At 42.4% G+C, this 23,061-nt stretch overlaps 1 protein-coding gene across 7 annotated transcripts in view; it reads left to right on the top strand.

Annotated features, from left to right (window-relative positions):
• The window catches only part of LOC144318503 (uncharacterized), a 156,882-nt gene that overhangs the window by 127,744 nt on the left and 6,077 nt on the right, over positions 1 to 23,061 (top strand). For 4 of the 7 annotated variants that reach the window (XR_013384445.1, XR_013384451.1, XR_013384450.1 and 1 more), the window contains one exon: positions 16,097 to 16,694. The gene's annotated coding sequence lies outside the window, so the exon portion shown is untranslated. Of the gene's footprint in view, positions 1 to 10,071; positions 10,204 to 16,096; positions 16,695 to 17,617; positions 17,854 to 23,061 lie in introns of those variants that run through there. The other 3 variants (XR_013384447.1, XR_013384446.1, XR_013384449.1) reach the window with 3 other exon arrangements.

The raw sequence follows: 23,061 nt of genomic DNA on the forward strand, positions 1-23,061 counted from the left end.
AACATAATCTAATCCTAATGGGCCACACCATTTTCAACTTGCCAAATATGTTTAAAGTATGTTTCTCAACAGCACTGTCATACCCAGTCAATCAGATAATCCATTTACCCACTCGCTCCTGACTGAAGGAAAGGTCATATGTCTGTCTTCTAATGCAAAAGAGAATTGTTACAGGCTGAGTCCTATTGTAGTGTGTTTCAAATGCCTTTGGCTACCTGAGTAGCCTTCAACTTGACTAAGCTCATGATAGGGGTGAAACTACAAAAAAAAAAAAAACAGACAAAACAAAAACAAAAATGTTTCCACTCTTTGATGAAGGGCATTACTACAGCCTTTGTTTAGAAAAAGATGATTGTTATCCATGTTCAGGAAGTCTCTGTGAGTTGTTCAATGTGACATGGCAATAATCAAGAATGCGATGTGATGAAATATTGGAAAAGTAATTAGATTTTCCTCAGTTCATTGTTTAATTAGAGGGCAGGTTAAAGTCCAAAGTAATGAAATTAAAATCTAACCATGGTTAAGACTGTGATTTTTTTTTTTTTTTTTTTTTTTTTTTGCTCAGTGCCACCAGAGTACTTAGCACCAAGGGAACATATGAGGAATCATAGGCCCTGAGGCTAGGAGTATAAGGCTTTAGGTAGAATTTGACAGGGTTTGATCTGAAACAGGGGAGGCTAAGAACGAATCTGCAAGATGCCAGAACATAAGTATAAATCCTTTGTAAAAAAAAAAAAAAAGAAGAATATTAATGTATAGAAGTCCCAATTTGCTTAGCTTCCAGGTTATTCAAATTATGTTGATAAGACTAATGAAAGGTTACTTTTCCTTTCTTAATATAGTTCTTTAGGAGATGGGCCCATTTGTGGGAAATATGAACTTGCTAGTCACAGCAGTAGCTATGGCACCATTGGCAAATAATGAAATGTGTATAGATTAGAGAAAACCACAAGTTCAGCATGACAATTCTCAAAAGTCCCAGGACTGAGTCCATTACATTCTTAACAGAAGAATAAAAAAATAGAAGAAATACACTTTTACATGCACACATTTATAGATATGAATATACCATAGGATGGAGAGCCATAAATTATTAGCCCCTTTTCTGCCTGGATACCAAGAAAAGGTACATTTCAAGAGGATAGTTTCCTCAGGCAACCTTCCCATTCTCCCCTGGGTGGGCATTTTGATCTGGCAGTGACCAGCCAATGCTGAAAGCCCAAGAGAGCTTTTGTCTTTCTGGGAGGAAGTGGGCTTCAATATTTGGCTTCTTACCAGAGAAGACCTATATATAAAAGGAATAGCTACATTGGCCTGACAGGGCCAAATTAGACAGCACACACAGTTTTATGTCTCCAATATGGTCTGGGGTTGGTTTACTCAAGTGTTCACTTTTCCTTCTTCCATAGGTTTCTTCTCCTATAAAGATATAGGGAAACAGAGGGGTTATTTCATACCTGCTCCTAAATTGCCCACCCCATCATCATGTATTCCTTCTGTCCCTCAAGGTCTCCAGGCCCACCCACTCCTGCAGTTGTCCCTGCCTGAAATTCCTGCTGGAATCTACCATGGTATTGGTATTTACCATGCCTCCCTACATGAGATGTAACTCCCTTGGCGAGACATCAAAGCAATGAGAATATGGCCAACCATGCTTCCTTTGCCTGCTCATCTCTTGTTTCTGCAGGACTGTTTCACAGGGTTGCAAGATACATGATTAACTACAGGGAATTTTAGGGTAGGAGGTCTATTTAAGCTGGGCTTGAATATGACCTTTCCCATATCATATTTCACGGAAAACCCATCTTTAAAAGAGAATTCTCTTGCTGGTCCCCTAGTTATTAATTTTGTACTGTTTCTTTCTTTTTTTTTTTTTTAATTTTGTACTGTTTCTAAGTCAGCCATTTCAGCAAGAGTGTGTCCTTTTTCTAATCTCCACCACGTGACTCTCCATGCATCTTCCATCCGCAGAGATGGATCTTAATCTCCATCCCTAGTTCTTAAATGTGAATAACTCAGTTTGGACTAACAGTCCTCAGAAAGATCCTCCCGCTCTCACTCACAGCTCTGTATCTATAGAACTCTGAGTCTGTGTAGACAATCCAGAGTAGACTTGAGCATCCAACCTGGTCACCTAGGAGTTTGTCTTGTGGGTGGAGATGGAAACATATTTCTTTATTTTTCTCAAAATTCAAACTGTTGGAACATGTGTTCATACAGACAGATAGACAGACAGATATGCACACATACACACTTCCCAAGGACAACTATTAATTCTCAGAGATGGTATGGTTGAAACTCACAGCAAGAAATACTTTCCCACCTGCCCTAGTTTGTACCAACTAGTAGGGGTGTTCTGACGATGGTACCCCTTGCTTTCTTGTATGGCATAATGGGAGTTTAAGCTCCTGTTCTTTTTCTCTTCTCTCACATTCAAACTGTGTTTCTTTTGATCCAAAAGGAATAGAACAAAGAGCCTGCCCTGAGCCACGTATGTCTTGTGGTTGCTCGTCTAGCTGCAGGTAGAGCAAGAACCCATCAGGAGCCTTAGGAGGGCTCATTAAATGCTTAGCCCAAGTCATCTCCCATCCCAGGATGTGCCAAGGGAAGGGGGGGGATGGGGGAGTGAGGTGTGCTCACATGGGGGTTTGCTCTTCCAGTCTCTTGAGTAAATGTTGACATCATCTCTTAAAGCATATGACACAAAGCATATCACATTTTAACCTCTGTCAACTCACTTTCCATTTAAAGCACATTTTACAAGATCAGTGGCAAATCTGCTATTTTACTTGATTTTTAAAATTCCCTTCTAGGTTGGCTGACTTGCTCCTTCTCACACTTACTGAGCTTAAATGTCACCTTTTCAGAGAGATCTTCTCTGACTACACATCTGAAAGTGGTTCTGTGTGTACCTTCCACTATAGTAGCCTGTTTATTTCTTTCATTGCTCTTGTATTTATGTATTTACCTGTTTGTTACTTGTTCTTCCTTTCTAGAATGAAAATTCCTTGAGGACAGGGCAGCATTTCGCTTCACCATTGTCAACATACCCAACATACAGCACATATTAGACATCCAATAAAATGTTGCTAATATGACAGAGCAGAACAGGATGGAGGTAAAGAGAGTGTCTCTGAGACATGTTGCCTGGGTATGAATCCTGGCTCTCCCCCTTCCTAGATATGTTCTATTCTTCTGGAAACTCAATGACTAGTGGAGCTCCCAATTCACAGATGCTGTTTCTGGGGTATTTCTCTGTGCCTCAATTTCCTCATTCATAGAACAGATAATAATAGGGACCACATCAATGATGGAGCTACTGGGAGCATTCACAGTGAAACATAAAAGTACATGAAAAGTGAAGCAGATTAAATACTATTTGAGTTTGCTAGTATTTCTGAGTGATTTTATTTACATTGATCAAAAAGTGTATTCAGTGTCCTATGTGGCAGGCCCTATGCCAGCATAACCAATATGCTGAACAAGCATTCTTATGAGATGTAATCAGTAGGCACTTCTAGTTTTCCTGCTACTATTCCTTGAAATTTTTTAGCTATGGATGTTGTTTTCCTGCTACAGAGTAAAAACTCTGGCAAACTCCATGACTTTTGTAATCTTAGTTCCAAGACTAGAATGCTTGGTCCAATTAAAAAAACCTAACTCGGTTTTGAAGTAAACATTCTCCTTTTCCTCAGCTTGTGGTGGCTAGCGACCTGCCTTGTTACAGACTACAGTATACTTTCTTCTTTTTCTTTTTTTTCTTTCCCAAGTTACTAGTTGTGGGTTCTGACCCTTTACTCTTGGAGCACAAAGAGGCAGGTAGGAAAAGTGAGAATGGAAAGTTCTTACTTGACCGGTACTATCATAAGACAGTCTTGCATTTTCTGGCTCAGTTATTCAAAGCTGAGTCCCTTGGACTGGTTTCCATTGATTTTTAGGAGCGTCTCTGCTGGAATCTTGGAACTATAACCTTAAGAAGTACATTTTCTCCTGATAGCCAATATCTAGCTTTCTAGGCTTTCTGTGTAGATAAGACTCTCTCTATTGGCATCCTTTACCCTTGCCAAGGTGGTCCTCTTGGGGAGCACTTAAACTGGCTCCAGGCTATATCCCCCCATGTGGGAAACACTCATGTATTCGTTGCCTAGCCATTGGTGGGGGGGCACTTACTTCTCAAAGACAGCAGTCTATTGCACCTTAGCACCACCTTAGGCTGATAAGCACAGCCTCTCATTTCCGGATTCTTCGGATATGCATCAGGACCAGTCTCCTAAGCCTTGCACCAGGAGCATGTATACACATCAAGGCCTCCTTTCAATGGTTGAGTTAAAGCCCCTCTCACTAGGCTCGAGCTGAGAGATCACACAGTCCCTCTACCACCTTTGGAGGAAGGGAGAACATCAAACTCCAAAGTTTTCCCAAAGAATAACTTCTCATTCATCTTTTCAACTCCACTTTCTTGATGCACTGATATTCTCCTTGAGAGTTCTGGAGTTGTCTGTTTTTTGGCACCTGTTGTGGACTGAATTGTGTCCTCCCCACTGACCCAAAGTCATGTTGAAGTCCTAACCTCCAATGTGACTGTATTTGGAGATAGGGCCTTTAAAGAGATAATTAAGGTTAAATGAGATCATGAGGCTAGAGCCCTAATCCAACAGAACTGGTGTCCTTATGAAAAGAGAAAGAGATACCAGGACTTTTTCCCCCTTGCTTCATGTACACAGAGGAAAGGCTTCGTAGGGACACAGTGAGGACACAGTAGAAGGTTGCCATCTACAAGATAGGAGAAGAGGTCTTGCCAGAAGCTAATGCTGATGGCACCTTGATCTTGAACATCTATCCTCCAGAACAGTGAGAAAATAAATTTCTCTTATTTAAGCCACCCAGTCTCTGGTATTCTGTTATGGCAGCATGAGCTGATTAATACAGCCCCACTTTGAAATTTCTGTGAGCTGCTATCTCATTCTGGCATTTTCCATCATATCATAGAGCCTCTTGAAAACTTCCCACATAACAATCACTATACCAGGAGCTGGGAACACAAAGTAAGCTGTAGCCCAGGCCTTTGGAAAGCTCCTGGTCTAGTGGAACTTCCAACTCATGGGCCCAGTTTCTGTCTGACATACATCAGACTTAATGGTCTCCCCACCTCTCTGTCTCTGATTATTGATGCACATACATTTTATTTTTCCTTGTGTTTTATTCTCCATGCTATTCTTGGCTTCTTCTTTCTCTCATCTTCCTTTTTGTTTTCCATCCTTTTCTTTCTCCTTCTTTACCTCCTTTCCTCCTTTCACACATGTGCCATGTATGTCATTACCAGGCTCAGAAATATCTGTTGATTTTATTATGTTTGTCCTTTTTATTCTTCCTTCTCAGCTTCTAAACAAATGGGCTACTTTGTTCCTACAACAATTTTGTTTTCTATAATAATTATCTCTTGATTATTCCAGTCTGACTTTTGTCCTCAATATTTGAAAGCTGTGTATTTTTTCAACCTTTGAAAGCTGCCTATTTTTTTTAGTTCTGTAAATATCTACATATAATTATTTGATGTCACAAAAACAAAGATCTGTACACTTCCTTCTAGTATACCTATTTACCTTGGCTTTTCTTTGGTAGTTCTTGATAAATTTGGTTTTGGGGATGCCCCTCCTCAAGGGCAGAGGAATACTTGCTTATTTTTATATCCAACTTGAACATCACAACAAAGCACCTGGTAAATATTTGGAATGGCTCAGTAAATGGATGCAAAGCTTACATTTGCACTATCTTTGTTATCCATTTATTTGTTAGCTCTTCTCAGCCATTTTATTGGGTTCTTATTATGTGCCAAATATTCTTCTGTGTAGTAGGGATCCAGAATAGCAGTAGTTCTTGTTTACATGGAGTGTATATTCTAATGGGAGGGGGAAAGGACATAGAAAAATAATTTAAAAATACTAATTTCAGATTGTTATCAATGTTATGAAAGAAAGAAAGTAGGAGGTTGTTACAGGGAGTGACCAGGAGAGAGAGAATTGGTAGGCTATTTTTGTTAGGTAGTCAAGGCAATTACTCTGGAGTGATTCCATCTAACCCAAGATCCATTTTGACCAGAAGAAATAAGCCATAGGAAGATTTGGAGAAAGAAAATTCTAAGTAGAATACATTGTTTATGCAACATTTGAAGTGAGATAAATCTCAGTATATTCAAAGAATAGAAGAAGAGCCAGCATGACTGGATTTTAATGAGGGAGAAAGATAAGCTCATTCAAGTCAGAGGCCAAATCATACAGGGCATTGAAGACAGTGTAAGAGGTTTGGGTGTTGTTCTAAGAAGGATAGAGAACCACTGGAAAATTTCAGACGACGGGGGAGGAGCATGATCTGATTAATATTTTAAAAGGTTTCTTTGGTAATCAGAAAAAACAATTAGGAGGCTATTGTATATTTCTGTGAGCTGCTATCTCATTGAAAGTTGAGCTCTCACTTCATGAGGTGAGAGATAAATGTGTCTTGGGCTAGGGTAGAGGGAATGGTAATGGAGATAAATGATGCATTTCAGATATTCTATGGGGTTAGATTACTGGACTTGATAATTTGATATAAAAGGTGATGAGAAAAAGAGGTTAAGGGTGAATCGTAGGTTTTGGCTTAGAAGCTGGGTTCATGATAATGCCATTTCTGAAACAAGGAAGCCTAAAAGAGGAGCAAGTTTAGGGGAGAAAATTAGGAGCTCTGCTTAGACACATTAAGGTTGACATTCTATTAGGCATTGATGTGGAAATGTCACCTAGGCCTTTGGATAGCTGATTAGAGTTTAAGGGAGATACTTGTACCAGAGATCTCCCTTGGAAGTCATCAGTATATGGATGGTATTTGAAGCCATAGGACTGGATGAGATCTCAATGGTGTAAGGGAAGATAGAAAGGAGAGAATTGCATTCAGTTATGGGACATGCCAGGGTTCAGAAGGAAGCCGAGGATGATGAATTGCAAATGAGACCAAGGGGACACCTGTGTTTAGTAGGAAAACCAAGATATCATAATGTCATAATGTCAAAAATGACAAAAGAAGAGTTTTTCAATGAGGTGGTGGTTGAGAAGTTGAGGTGAATGAGGTCAGAAATATAACCATTATATTTGGTAACATGGAGTTCACTAGTGACTTGAAAAAAGCAGTTACTGTGCCATGGAAGTCTGATTAGGGTGAGGTGAAGAGACATTGGGGGTTAAGGAAGTAAAGATAGTCACTATTATTACTATTAATGTTTTGCTGTGAAATGGTGGCAGTAGCTGAACAGGCACATGGAAAGTTTTTGTTATTCAGTATGGGAGATTTGCAGTGCTCCTGGTAAAATATATATGTTTTTTGGAGCAAGAGATAGATTGGTGGTAGGAAAAAGATGTTATTATGTCTCCTGATCTCTTTATTATTCTTTTCTTCTAAATATTTCTCACACCTTGAATACGTAGTTATCTCTTTTACAATGATAACTATGACATATACCTCTCTTTTTTTTCCAGATCCTTAAGACTTTTTCTATTGCTTTTTTTTTTTGGTAAAGATTTTTTATTTATTCATTTGAGAGAGCACTTGTGCATGAGCAGGGGGCGGTGCAGATGGAGAGAGAGAAACAGGCTCCCTGCTCAGCAGGGAGCGGATGTGGAGCTTTATCTCAGGACTCTGGGATCATGACCCGAGCTGAAGGCAGAGGCTTAACCAACTGAGCCACCTAGGCACCCCAAGACTTCTTCTATTTCTCATGGCAAGCCACAGGACTTTTTTTTTTTTTTTTTAATTCATAGAGACAGAGAGAGAGAGGCAGAGACACAGGCAGAGGGAGAAGCAGGCATCATACAGAGAGCCTGACGTGGGAGTCGATCCAGAGCCTCCAGGATCACGCCCTGGGCTGCAGCGGCGCTAAACCACTGAGCCATGGGGGCTGCCCAAACCACAGGACTTTTCAAGGAAATATTTTTCTGCATGTTGGTTCATTTCCTCACAGTCAGCTTTGGGGCCGTAGAGCTTTGGGCCGAAAGATGTGATTCCATGTCCTTTTGGGACTGAGCTTACATCTGAGGCTGGAAGAATATTCTGACAATTGAATGCTGTTGGTTTCTGTCCATAAAATCCCGTTGGGCTAGTCATTACTGTGCCAAGCGACTCAGAGTTTCAAAAGGGGAGACTGTTGTATGATTTTTTTTTTAAATGTAGGGATGTGCAAAGAATGGAATGCAATAGTACGATTTTCACAGCATCCATAGCTTGAGTATGAGAAATATCTTAAAAGTCTATTTTTAAAAGAGGAACCTATTTTTGAGAGGACTTAAGGTTAGTGAGTTTTTCATATATTTGGAATAAAAGAAATGTCCTAATGGACTGGTGAGTAGTACCGTGGTTTATCCTGAGCAAGCCAAGGTGAATAGGTATTAATCTATTCTCTGCAGAACTGGGTTTTGTGCAGCAAATTGGAATTACCCGGGTTCCTCTCGACAGTCTGTGCAACATGAAAAGTCAGTATAGAAAATCCTTATTGACTTGATGATATGGCTGTGTGATGAAAGCAGTAATCATGTTTAGAACAGCTATGAAACAAAATGCAATCCTCACGCTCGCTCACTGCCTGTGATAGGATTATATTCTGATTGACTGAAAATGTGGTCAGCAGGAGGATCATTTGGCAGCAGAAGAGGCCGATTTTTCTGATGATCCAGAAATCAGATTTTGATTCTGATGATTAGATATTTGGCTTACAGTCTTCTCACTCCTAAAGAATGCTACCAAGGTCAGTCTGTCTTATATACTTTAGAGAATGAATGAATAATGGTTTATTATAACAACAAATAAGTCAACTTAAGCCTTGTGACTCACTGCTGTTATCCTTCACCAAGCAAATTCAGCCCTCCTGTCTGGATGGGTAGTATGAGATTTACAGATGCTAGAGAACTGCTGTTTGGTTTTCATATTTGAGGAAAGAGTATAGACATTTATTTTTGAGTGGAATTTAATTTGAGAATATGACAAATATTGAAATACGTAGGGAATAGTCTTTTAAAATAAATTTCTGATATGATTCTTTAACTTGAAATTTAAATTGAGAATTTTTTATTGTAAATGTAGTATGTTTGAGTTGAAAATCAAACAGTATAGCAAAGTATAAAATAGAAGTCCCAGGCAAGCTCCAAGCCCAGCCCTACTTCCCAGAGAGAACCACTGTGAATTGCTTCTTGTGCAGAGTGCTAACTCTATGTTCAGTATTGTGCTAAGCAATTTACATGTCTATTTTGTTTAGTTTTCACAGCACTAGGTAAAGTACATAGTGTTATTCTCACCTTCAATATGTAGAGGTACAGAGTGGTCGAGTATTTCCACTTAAGGTCTTGAAGGTTTATGAGTAGGAAACCTGGTTGCAACGTAGGCTGTGTATTTTCAGACATCATGCCTTTATGATCAAGGATTATACTACATATTCTGCTCTGAAGTGATCAGCTGCCCCTGATCATTTACTATTTCCTAGTCATCTTTCTATAAAGATAGATGTAGATCCATCTTGTTCCTTCTCACATTGCATAATAGTCCATGGTATATTCATGTTATAATGCATTTATCAAAATCTCTATTGAAGGTTGTTCTCAGTGTTTTTGCTACTACAAATATCTTTCTACAGATACCTTTACACACATATCAATTATTTTTGTAGGGTAAATCCTTATAGGTGAAATTTATTGGTCAAAGAGTATAGTATTTATAACTTGGATTAATATTGCCATAGTGGCCTCCAAAAAGTTTGTACTACTTTGTAATCTTGCCAACAGTGTATGAGATTCAAGATCAAGTATTATAAAACTATTAAAAAGCATTGTTAATCTATAAAATATGGTATCTCATTTTTGTTTTAATTTCATTTACTATGAGTGATATTGAACATCTTTTCATATATTTACTGATCATTAATATTTTCAGCTGTTGGTTTATGCCATTTCCCAATTTTTCTGTTGGATTATTTTTTCATATAAACAGTCTGTTATATGTATTATAATCTTTTTCCAAGTTTACAATTTTTATTTTGACTTTTTTTGTTTAAAGATTCCATTCATCTATTCACGAGAGACACAGAGAGAGAGAAGCAGGCACCATGCAGGGAGCCTGATGTGGGACTCGATCCCGGGACTCCAGGATCACGCCCTGGGCCAAAGGCAGGCGCTAAACTGCTGAGCCACCCAGGGATCCCCTTATTTTGGCTTCCGTCAAAAAAAAAAAAAAAAACTTTTTAGGATTTATGCATTAAAATTTAGCAATCTTTTTATGGCTATGGGCTTTATTTCATGTTTAGAATGGCCTTTACTCTTCTTGAATAATAATAAAAGAAGGTTATTCACATAGGTATTATTTTAGTATTTTTGTGCTTTCTTATTTATCTATTTGAGTTTTTGTTCCATCTGCAACTTATTTTTGTATAAGCAGTAATTTAATTTTGCAGATGGCTATTTAACTGATTCAATATTAAATATTAAATATTTGCACAATGTTTATTTATCTAGTTTATCCAATAAACATACTATTTAATATGCTATTTATTATTTACCTTACCATGTATCAAGTATCTATATTTATTAGGTCTGATTATACTAGCGTCAATGGCAAACTTTCTACTTAGCATAACTTTACAATATATTTTCATATCTGATAAAGCTATAACTGCTCGTTCTCTCTGTTCTCACATGTTTATTTTTGCAGATGAACTTCTGTATCATTTTATCAACTTGAAAAAATATTTCTAGATTAATTTAAGGGGAACTGATATTTTTATAATACTCTTTTCCTATCCAAGAGTAATATATATTTTCTATTTATTCAAATCCTTTAAGTCTCTCAGGAGTCTTTTATGGTTGCTTTAAGCAGGTCCTGCTTATTTCATATTACTGGAATTCTAATTCTTAATGATAATCATAATATGGATCTTGTGGCAATGATCCACTTTGTTTCCCTTCTCTCTCTTGTGTTCTCCACTTAGTTGTCTCTCTTCTGTCCCATTTTCCCACTCTTCTGGCTCCCTATTTCTTGGTCTTCCCATCTGCTCTTCCTATTGCTTGTTTAGCTCAGAGGGAGGACATACTGCAATGGTAGAGAGATAGTAACAGACATTGATAATCTGTTTTTCTCTGACCATTGGCTTCCTGCAAAAGAAAGAAACTGTTCCTTTCTATGTTTCTTTTCCTTACTCCTTCAAATATGTTGAAGAATAAGAAATTGTTTTTTACCAGTGTTAAGGGAAATTTGGGGTTGGGGTATTTTGCAAAGTGTGGTCCAGGAAATTCCAGAAAAAAAAAAAAAACACCAGAGATGCTTGGTAAATTATAGCTCCCTCAGCCCATCCTGAGACCTGCAGAATCAGAATCTTTAGATGCAATGCCTAGAAATCTGCATCTTGAATAAGTACCTCAAGTTGGGGCTTCTTAAACTGAAATGTGCATGGGAATCCTGTTATAGTGCAGATGCTGATTCAGTGGGGTTGGGGTAGGGCTGAGATTCTGCATTTCTGACCAGCTCTCAGGTGCAACTGTTCTAGCCATACCTTGAATAGCAAGGCTATAGAAATTTTTTTTGCTCCTTAAATATGACAATCTTTGAATTACCTGGAATAGGGTGCTAAGGAAAGAAAGAAGACTTTCTCTTTAAAAAAAAAAACAAAAAAAACAAAAAACAGTCCTTTTGAATGTACATTCCCGTGTTGAATGTAGAACCCTGCCCCTGCTTCTTTTTCTCTGCTTCAAAAAGTTTAACTTATTTATCATGTCCACGTGATGGTTTAATTTACCTTGATTCCTGAGCAAGTTCTAACAAAGGCAAAGGCTGTGGAAGATCTGGTACCCATTCCCCTTCCATCTGGACAAACTGAGCTGGTGTGGGAAGTGCAGTGTGATTAGAGGGCCCCTGGCATTGGGATATTACTAGAATATTATATAGACTACATCTAATAAGCAGAATCACTAAAGGAAGACTAAGAGTCTCTTTTCATCTGTACTACTGACCATGAGGATGAAAACCTGAATGACCCATGCAGTTCTCTCTTCTATGGCTTTTGTCAGCCTTCAATGCCCTTCATCCTCCCACAGGCCTTGCCAGCACTGTTTTGTTATTGGCATCCCATATTTGAGATGGCTGGCCCATCCTACTGGGTTAGCAAATCTATATTCAGAGAATATCACTTGTTTTTAAAAAGATTTATTTACTTATTTTAGAGAAAGAGAGAGCATGATTATGGGGGAAGAACAGAGGGAGAGAATCTCAGGCAGACTCCACGCTGAGCAGGGAGCCTGATGCAGGGCATATTCCAAGGACCCTGAGATCATGACCTGAGCCAAAGGCAGATGCTTAACTCCCTGAGCCATCCAGGCACCCCTATAACTTTTTGTTCTTATATAGCACTTCGGTTTGTTTGGAGGCCACATCTGCCATCTTGCCCTCCATAAACTTTATGCTAACATTGTAAGTAAACAAGCTAATAATGCTCTCTTCAGCATTAAAAACTCCGTCCTGGGTATTAGCAGGGCTGCTGAATATGACTATGTATTGTGCAACTCCAGAGGATGTGATTCACATTTGCAAATAGCACTCCTGAGGTTCTTTGATATGGTGGCTCTGACTCTAAGATGTTTGTAAAGATCATGGAATTGGGAGGCTAATCTTTGTAGTAGGGGAATATTGGTTAGAGAAAAGATAATGGAAAGGAAAGGAACATATTGAGGCTACCCAAGTTTTTTTGAGGAAAGAGAGTATGTCCTCCCTTACAAATGGCCACAAAAATTGAGAACAAATGATAAGATTGTGTTAGGACTCTTATACAAAACAACAGAAACATAAATCAAGCCAATTTAGATAAAAGGGGAATTTATTGGCCTTTGTAATCCAAGAAGGGATTGAGTAATGAAATGTGGGGAGAGCAGTGATACAGCTAGACCGAAAAACTATTGTAACCAGGGATTCGAATGCTTTTAACATTCTTCTTTTGTCTCTGAATGTTGGCTTTATTCTCTCTTAGAAGGCTACCTTCCAATGTGCAGTAGAAAACATGGCCTGCTGATAGCTCCTGAGTTTTACATTTTAAATTCTCCTTTCCTAGACACTGATTCTTTTTCTTGGTTCCAGTGTACAAAATCCAAAGGGAAGGCTCTGGTTGGCCCGGCTTGGACCAACTGACTGTGGCCAGGTAGGGAGGCTCATTGAAAAAAATGGCAGCTCTCCCATAGTAATCACATAGTTAAAGTGGAGTTAGGTTTGGAAAAATCCCCAGAGGAAGGAATGTCTGCTGGGCAGGCTAAAGAGTAAATGTCCACTATGAAGCTCATTTGCCCTTCTACGTACACTGTAATCGCTGGGGATCGCTATAGACCACATGAAACCCCATCCATATTCAGTAAGAATGTAGCTCTCTTCCGGCCTGTGGTTCCACTAAAGGCTTTGCCCTAATGTTGTTAGAAGGGGCAGCTGTATCACAGCAATAGTTGCTTATTTATTCACTGTAGTGACAGTTACATTTCATGGAGCAGCTGTTGAAGCCAAAAATGTTCAGCAAGGGCAAAATGTGATAAAAGCTCAATGCAATTTGCTTGTGCATTATTAAGTTTTAATTTTTGGTTCAGGAATAAATTTTGTTTTCTGTAGCTATTTGCAACTTGTTTCTATAGCTGAAAAAGAAATGAATTACTCCCATTCCACCAATTAAACTGCTAGAAAACCCTCTTGGATTTAAGACCTGAATTAACTTTGAGTTGAAACACAGGCAAAGTAGAGTTTATTTGAGGATGGAAGTAGGGTCCCACTTGTGCTAGGCAATGAGTTTACGATGGAGTTCACCTTTCTGCATCACTGTATCATTACCTGTAAGATGAGAAGAGAATTAACACCTTCCTTATGGATCAAATGAAGTAATGAATGCATGGCACTTTGGATGTGCAGCACTCAATGTTAGCTAATGTCAGTATATTGTTAATGCAACATTTTGTGTTAAATGAGCAATTCTTGAGTCAATAATTTTTATTTACAAATTCAAAAAGTAAGGTTTATTATAAAGCTACATTAGATAATATGGGCACAAAGGGCCTGAGATGAAGTATAGGGAAGCCTCAAATAGACAGGAATCAAAGATGGAAATAATCTCTTTTCCCGGGGCTATGTGGTTTCTTAACCTTCATTCTCTGTTTCTTTCCCATTCTCTTCTCCTCAGATCAGCTGCTTCTCTCTATTCATGTTTGCTGCTCTCATGACACATACTAGAACTTGCTCATGGCTTTGGTTTGGCACCAACTCCAACCTCACACCTACGTGGTTCTTAGTTCCAGAGCCCATCACAACTTGATGCATTTTCTGTGTCTTAGATTCATGTTAGAGAGGAGCTGACCAGTCCAGGCCTTGGATGAAAGGTTCCATCTTGGGATATCTCCTGAGCTGTGATCAAAGGGCAGAGCTGTTGAGTCTAACTACCTGGGACTGCCCCTTCAACAAGGGCTAAGGGCCAGGTAATTGCCAGAGAGGAGACTGTGGGCAAGAAAGATGTCTGAGACCATATATATTACAAATGGTTATGAGTGAAATGGTGAGTTCCTAAGGTCCTTCTGATGATAAATCATAAGAATGGGATTGTTTAGTGCTCTGGGGTTACCATGCTGCAAAGAGTGCCAAACACAGTGGTCTAGAGGTTGGTGCCAAGCCAGTCTCTAGACATAAACATCTAGGGTAGTTACATTAAAGGATGATCATTCAGGAGAATAGCTCTTTAACGTGTTTGAACCTCATTTTCATGTAGTAAGGTGACAAGGTCTACCTTATAGGGTATTAGGATTCAGTGAGAACAGACATCTTATATCTAATCCAAGACACTTGGAACCTAGTAGGTGCTCAATAAATGTTATTTTTCTTCTTTTTTATTTCCCTTCAACTTATGCATTGCCCACTGTGAAAATACATCCATCTAAAGGAGACAGTTGAAATGATTTTCCTATTTTGTTGTACTTGAAAATAAATTTAATTATTTGTAGGTAATTGATTTAAGTAATGTCTAGCCAAACAGCTTACTAGATTTTTCCTGTTTCAGATGGTAAAAGGAAAATCAGAGCCACTTAATACTTTTTATTGATTTCTTGAGATAAATGCTGGCGTGATTTTGCAAATACTGTTTGTGTATTGAATTTGTAATAACAGACTATTTCAGGAGTCTCTCCTGGCACGCAGCTCTCTCTTTGTAAGAGAGTGGTGGTATCTTTCAGATGCAGCCCATCTGGAGGGGCAAATGTTTCCTAGGCTGCTTCCTGACCTCATTCAAGACACCTAGTTCTTTTACTTTTCAAGCCCCCTGATAATGTGCTGTCTTCTGGGCCAAGGGGCCTTACTTCTCTGTGCAATTCCGCTCTTAATCCTCTCTTCCCCTTCCTCTGTGCCCTTCCGTCTGCTGAATTTTTCACCTCTCCCTGAGGCCACGAAGTACTTACCCTTGCCCTCATCTTAGGAAAGTCCTCTCAAGCCTGCTTCCTTTTCCAGCTACTCCTATTTCTTTCCTTCTCTGCCAAACTTCCACAAAGCATGGCATGGGCTGATTTCTCTTGTTTTTTTCATGCCTCGGTCACTCTCGAACTGACTGAGCACAATTTTCTCTCCCATCCACTCTACAGATTGTGCTCTCCAAAGCCATTAATGGCCATCTAGTGCTAAATCCTATAACATCCTAATATTGTTACCATCTCTTTCTTGCTGAGATTTGCCACTTCCTTGGATTCTATGACACAAGACTTCACTGCTTATTTTTCTACCTCTAAGTAGACCTCTTTTTCTGCTTGCCACCTCATATTCTATCTCTTCTTTTATAGAAATTGACATAATTTTTTAGCCTATTTATCTAGTATGTGTCGCCACTAGACTATAAGCTAGTCTATAAGGCACAGCCCATGCCTATCTTGTTCACCATTGCCACCCACTGATATTACCTTTCTCCTGCTCTCTGAAAACCTGTTTGTCTTCTCCCCCTTACCGGCTCTGTCTACCCAGGCACTGAGGCCAATTTTACCTCCAAGGCATCTCTCAACTTGATCTGTCCTTTCCCATTTGTATTGCACAGCTTGAAGCCCTCACCATGGTTCAGCAGAGGCAGCTGAGGAATGAGTTGGTACGTTGCTATCCCTGCTTCCAGCCTGTTCTCATGCCCCTCCCTCCCTTGCACTGCTATCAAATTGACCTTCCTAAAAGCATAGCTTGGGTCATCTCACACCCTGTTGTAGACTTCCAATTCTTCATAATAGGTTATTGAATCAAGACTTGATTTTTTTTTTAAGATTTTATTTATTTATGTGTGTGTGAGAGAGAGATAGTGAGAGTGAGCACAAGCAGGGAAGAGAGGGAGAAGCAGCCTCCCTGCTAAGCATGTGGGTCTCAATCCCAGGACCCTGGGATCATGACCTGAGCCAAAGGCAGACATTTAACTGACTGAGCCACCCAGGTGCCCCTCAAGTCTGTATTCCTTTCCCTGCTTATGCCAATCTCAGTTTACCTCTGATGCTTTCTCTCCTGCTGCTCCCCATCCTGCCGACTTGTGTGTACATGAGAAACTGGGCTGTGGTGAGGCTGCCAGGGAGGAGTGATGGAGCCACCTGACACTTCTCTGCACTGGTGTCCATGCCATTCTAAGAGCTCCAGGATGCACCTACTCAATTGGGAAGGTAAGAAACTTAAATAGTATCTGTAGGACAAATTACAGAAAAACAATAGCTAAGCACAAGCAATATACTGTTTTATTCAACTTGGAACAAATACACTTGACTCTGATGGCAAGATTAAACCTAAATGTCTCAAGACAGAAAGAGACATTAAAGAATGGTGATTGAGCACACAGCCTCTGAAGCTAAACTGACTGGATTTGAGAAGCAGTTCTGCCATTTATTAGCCATGGGACTCTAAGCAAGACACTTAAGACCTCTGTGACTCAGTTTCCCCATATGTTATATGGGGATGATGGAATTGTGAAAATTACATAAGTAAATACATATAAGATGTTAAGAAGAGTATCTGGCACACAGTAAGCCCTATATAATTTTTAGGTATTAGTGGTGTTGATTCAACAAATACTCATCAAATATAGGGCATTATATAACTAACTACTGGTAGAAGTAGGAGGAAGAAAAGGGGGAAGGAGAAGGTGAAAGTGGGAAGAGAAAAGCCTAGGATAATCCTGACTTGCACAGTGAAATGGATACCGTTTACTAAGGGAAACGTAGAAAGAGTCACCAGGAGCAGAACCCTACGTGTTTAAGCTTTATGTTATAATTTCCACTGGTTTATTCTTAGACCTTTTCTAGTTGAAAAGGTCATTACTTTTCAGAATAGGGAACACACAAATATATATTATTTTAAAATAGCTTTAAGGACCAAGAAGAGCGTATCTTTAAGTAGATGAGAACAAGCTTTCAGAGATGGGAAGAAGGAAAGGTTTGGGTCCCATATTCCTTTTCCATACAATCCCCAAGAGAAACCATTGGTGAAATCAGGAAATGCTGCCAGAAGAGAACATGATAATGGGCTGCTCACTCTGCTTTCTTGAAGTAAGGTATGGAAGTGAGCACCTGCTTTCCCCCTTTCTCCACAGGCCCAGCCGGGATCACGGTCTAAGTCTGAGCTGCCCAGTCTTTTCTTTTTAAGTTAAAGCAACTGATGTTTAAAGAAAATTGAGGGCAGCCGGGGTGGCTCAGCGGTTTAGCATCGCCTTCAGCCCAGGGCGTGATCCTGAAGACCTGGGATCGTGTCCTGTGTCAGGCTCCCTGTATGGAGCCTGCTTCTCTCTCTGCCTGTGTCTCTGCCTCTCTCTCTCTCTCTCTGTGTGTGTCTCCCATGAATAAATAAATAAAGTCTTAAAAAAAAAGAAAATTGATATGATGATAATGGCAGATATGGGAAGTTTATATTGTTATTCGTGATGATAGCCATCACTTCCTCAGCACTTATGTGCCAAGTATTATAGCAGATATCATAGTACTTAATATGTATTAGTTAAGTAGGTGGAATTTAATTTATTCATAGAATATTAGGGCAAGATGGGGCCTCCCTCTCATTTTGCAGATTATCAAACTGGGGCCTCCAAGGAGGTGCAGGAGCATGCCTAAGGTCACAGCACCATACTGTGACTAACAAGCTGGCAGTACAACAAGGCTGACGAATATCCAACTGGACACTCTGAAACCACTCTGATTCCTCAATTTTTCTTCAGATATTGACAAAAACAAGTAATTTCTACACCGTGTGTCTTTGCCTCACAACTTCACTAACTCTGTACCTGACAGTCTTTTAAAAAGACAGAGTATAATCTTCAGAAACAGCAGCATGTCCTTTTGAACCCAACCCACTTAGGTTTTTGAAACACATGAACATTGCATGGAGCTGAATTATTCCTTTTTTTTTTTTCATTTGCTCCTTTTAATACCCCAATTAAAATAATTTAAATAGGAAAATTGTGATAGCATTTTGTCTGTGTGTATATGCGTGTGTGTTGGAAAGGAATTGACCTAAAGTTTCTCCCTCCTGAAACAATCCACTTGCTGCGCTCTGTGAGCACACACCTTGCCTCGCACTAAAGTTAGACACAAGAATCCCGGGGCTGGAGGTGGGGAGGAGAGGCCGCTGCCCTCCCGCGGGCTCTGGGTCCGCGCTCTCCCGGCCTCGCAGGCTCTGCGCCCTGCTTCTTGCAAACCCAGATGCTCTGGGCCCGGCTCGGCTCTGCCTAACATCTGATTTGAAACACTGCGCCGAAGCCATCTGCTGTACTTGGGGAATAAAGGCGCGGGGGCGAGCAGCTCTTTTTGCAAATGTGCCCAAATAGGGCAATCAAGGGACGGACGGGGTGGGACGGGGGTGCCTGGTGGGTGCGGGCCCGCGCGGCCCCCGCGACTCTCCCGGAGTCGGGCCGCCCCACCCAGCCCCTGGGCCTCTTGCGGGCGCCTGACCAGCCGCCTAGCGGCTCTGGCCTCTGACCAAGCTGAGCCTTCTCCCCGGAAGCGAGGATGCGGAAGCTCAGAAACAGACTGCGGCGGTGGTGGTGGTGGGGGGGGGGGGGTGGTGGTCCCTCTTGGAGGCGCTGAGCGCTCAGCACCCTGGCGCCCCGCGGGCCCCCACAGCTGGGAGGCTCGTTCCCCCTCCCCGTGGGCCCACTGCCAGCCCCGGGACCTCGGTGGGCTGTGCGCGGTTTCACCCAACACCTGCAGACCCAGCTCCGGCTGCTTGCAGCGCCCACGTCGTCGCTCTGGGTGCTGGCGGCGGGCCGGGGAGAGGCCCGGGAGAGGCCGGGGAGAGGCCGGGGAGAGGATGGGGAGAGGCCGGGGAGAGGATGGGGAGAGGATGGGGAGAGGCCGGGGAGAGGATGGGGAGAGGATGGGGAGAGGCCTGGGAGAGGCCGGAGAGAGGCCCGGGAGAGGCCCGGGAGAGGCCGGGGAGAGGCCGGGGAGAGGCCGGGGAGAGGATGGGGAGAGGCTGAAGAGAGGCCCAGGAGAGGCCGGAGAGAGGCCAGGGAGAGGCCCGGGAGAGGCTGGGGAGAGGCTGGGGAGAGGCTGGGGAGAGGATGGGGAGAGGCCTGGGAGAGGCCCAGGAGAGGCCCGGGAGAGGCCGGAGAGAGGCCCAGGAGAGGCCGCAGAGAGGCCGGAGAGAGGCCCGGGAGAGGCCCGGGAGAGGCCGGGGAGAAGCCGGGGAGAGGCTGGGGAGAGGATGGGGAGAGGATGGGGAGAGGCTGGGGAGAGGATGGGGAGAGGATGGGGAGAGGCTGGGGAGAGGATGGGGAGAGGATGGGGAGAGGCTGGGGAGAGGATGGGGAGAGGATGGGGAGAGGCCGGGGAGAGGCCCAGGAGAGGCCCGGGAGAGGCTGGAGAGAGGCCCAGGAGAGGCCGCAGAGAGGCCGGAGAGAGGCCCGGGAGAGGCCCGGGAGAGGCCGGGGAGAAGCCGGGGAGAGGATGGGGAGAGGCCTGGGAGAGGCCCAGGAGAGGCCCGGGAGAGGCCGGAGAGAGGCCCAGGAGAGGCCGCAGAGAGGCCGGAGAGAGGCCGGAGAGAGGCCCGGGAGAGGCCCGGGAGAGGCCGGGGAGAAGCCGGGGAGAGGATGGGGAGAGGATGGGGAGAGGCCGGGGAGAGGCCGGAGAGAGGCCTGGGAGAGGATGGGGAGAGGCCGGGGAGGCGGCACGACCGGGTCCCGCCGCCGCCCTCGGGGCGCCCCCCCCCCCCCCCGACGCCGGGTCTGTGCACGGCCCAGGCTGTGGGGTTGGGGCTTGAGTGCGAGTTTTCCACGCCTCGGCTCCCGCTTGGTCAGCCCCCGGGCAGAGCGCACGGGTCCCCCCGCGACGAAAGCGTCTCGCGGGCCCCTCCCCCCTGGGTCTCGCCCCCACCCCAGCCCCCCGCGATGACTGCACCCGGCTCCCCTGCCTGTTTCCCTCAGTCTCGCTCAGGAGGGAGTGTTTGCTGATTTTTTTTTTTTTTGGTAACCATTCTACAGACGTGCAATACTCCCACAGTTTTTCACACAATCTGGGAAGTTCATATATTCTTCTCTAATCTTTGAAGACACCGATGGTCAATTTAGAACTTTAAAATCCCCAAATCTCAAGTCAAGAAAAAAGTTTTTCTTCTAAAAATACCCCATTAATCAATCTCTCAGGACATTTAAGCCTTCCCACCTCCCTCCATGGGCTAAGAAAGGACAATCACAAGAGTAAAAACTAAAGCTACTTTGGGCTGACCCTGGAGTTTTCTTGCTATAGAATAGCAAGAATAGATTAAAAATGCTTATGTTAATGGGTTTACATTGAGGGCCTCCTCCTCTGGCAGGAGTGCCCTGCGGAATTGTCCTTTGTTTTTGTATAAGTGGAGAAAAAATTCATTCCTCTCCTTCAAAGACCCCCACAGTGATGTTCAACTTAATAAATGGAAATAATACCACTAACGACTATTATTTACTGACTACCACTGTGGGCCAGACCCTTTATGAAAGCTGCCTTCAATCCCACAGCATCCGTTCAAGCCATTAGTATCATCCCCATTTTGAAAAATAGAAAATCGAGGCTCCAGGTGACATGAATTGATTAAGCTCATACAGCTGAAGTGTAACGGGGTTGGAATTTGAACTCAGCTTTCTCTGAACCTCAATCTCCTGATCTCTATTAATGTCTTTCTCTAGTATTAATTGCATTCTCTGCGAGGACTAAAAGTGTCGAGCACATTGTAGTTGGGAGACACTGGTAATTAGGGCAGTAGGGGTAGTGATCACAGCATTTGCTTATTAATTACGGAGCCACAGCTCACTAACAGCAGGAGCCGTTATATGCATGATCATCCTTAGTTCTCACGACAACTCTAGAGCCTGTCTTCTTCGACCTTTAAGTCACCCTAGCACAGTGATACACTTTGGAGTCCCTGCTAAGTGTCAGAACACAGTGCAGTCATCTACCAACATTGCCCGAGACCAGGCACCAGGACACACCGCCTTCATGCCTGACCGGCTTCTGCTTGGTTCTAGTCACTCAGTCCCAGCTCCAAAGAACATCCTTCTTCACTTTCAACCCTGTTTCTCTCTTTATGATTTATTAACTGTTATTGTTTGTCTCAACCCCAAAGACTTTGGTTGCCACACCATCTGATGTTATTTGACAGATCTGCTAGGACAGCCCACCCAGAATCAAATTAAATTGGAAGGTCAGCTCAGCTGGGAAGTTGTCAGGGAGGAGGCCCCATCCAGACTCAGCTTAAACTGGCAGGTCAGCTGGGTCATTTCCTATATTGTCAATAATTTAGAGCGCTAGAATATCCTTGGGGTCTGAACTATCCCTGGAAATTTGAAAAGATGGAGAAAAATGACATTTCTGGAGCTCCTCTCAGGAACAATACTGTCTATATTATAAGAAAAACACAGAGAAGCTGGTTTGGAGGGAAGGTGCTAAGACACCCAAGGTAAATTCTTGAGTATTAATGGTTGGTAAGTGCTAAACTGCTAAGAAAAAAGGGGAGATGGAATTTGGTAGACAGAAGTTGTTCTTTCTCATCGCAGCCCTCAACATCTCCAGTAGATATTGTTGAACAGATATTAAAAAAAATACATAACAATACCTGATTAAAGACCACCGAATTGTTAGCTTGCTAGGTATCCAGGATGTCTTGGTCTGATGCTGACTCCACCAGTCCCAGAGCCTAGTGGTAGAACTAGGCTCGTTGGCTACTCCTCAAGTGTCAAGCTCCTTTCTACTCTTGTGAAGTCAATTTAGACTGGTATATAGGTATTGTCATCATCATCACATTTTCGGGTGAGGTATTCTGAGAGGTTAAGTAAAATACGCAAGGTTTTTCATCCAGGAAAGAGTGATGGCTTCTAAAACTACACCTTGAAAGGCAAACCAACACTACTCAAAAAATCTAACAGTGGTCATGGAGGACTGGAACTGGTCTTCCATGTTTCCTGTGAAATGGGCTACTTCTGCATTTCTTTCTAGAATGTTTTTTTCATAAAAGCATCCTAACTAATGCCCAGAGAAAGTGAATTCTATTACTACTTGTTCTAGAACAGGTTCTCAAGGAATAATAATGAGCACATATGTATCTATGGTGACCACATTTAAGGGATGTTGTCGTATTTTTTCTCAATAGGCCGCTGCCATCATGCTTTCATCTGACCGAGAGTAATGTTGGGTTCCCTTGGTTCAGGAGCATTTCCATTAAAGTGTCCGCAGAGTTCTTTTCTCTAGGACCAGACAGCTGAGAGAGGAGGAAATCAAGATGACCTAGGAAATAAACCCTATATAGTACAGCAAGAGCGAACTTAAGTTTGAATATATCCTCAAAATTCAAACCATATTCAGGCATCCCTGTGGTGTGAGAGTTCTGATGCATTCCCACTGGAGCATTCTAGAAGCTCTAAATTGGAGGTGGTTTGGGGGTGGTGATGCCCTTCTTCAGCCACTTTTTTTCTCTCTCCTCTGTGGCTGCGGCTCATTCACATGCACCCCACAGCTGCCTGGGCTGGAGGCAGCGTCCTGGGACCTCCTCTAGCAGCGCTGGTCCTGGTTGTTA

This window comes from Canis aureus, chromosome 8 (assembly GCF_053574225.1).
Source record: "Canis aureus isolate CA01 chromosome 8, VMU_Caureus_v.1.0, whole genome shotgun sequence".
Taxonomy (NCBI): Eukaryota; Metazoa; Chordata; class Mammalia; order Carnivora; family Canidae; genus Canis; species Canis aureus.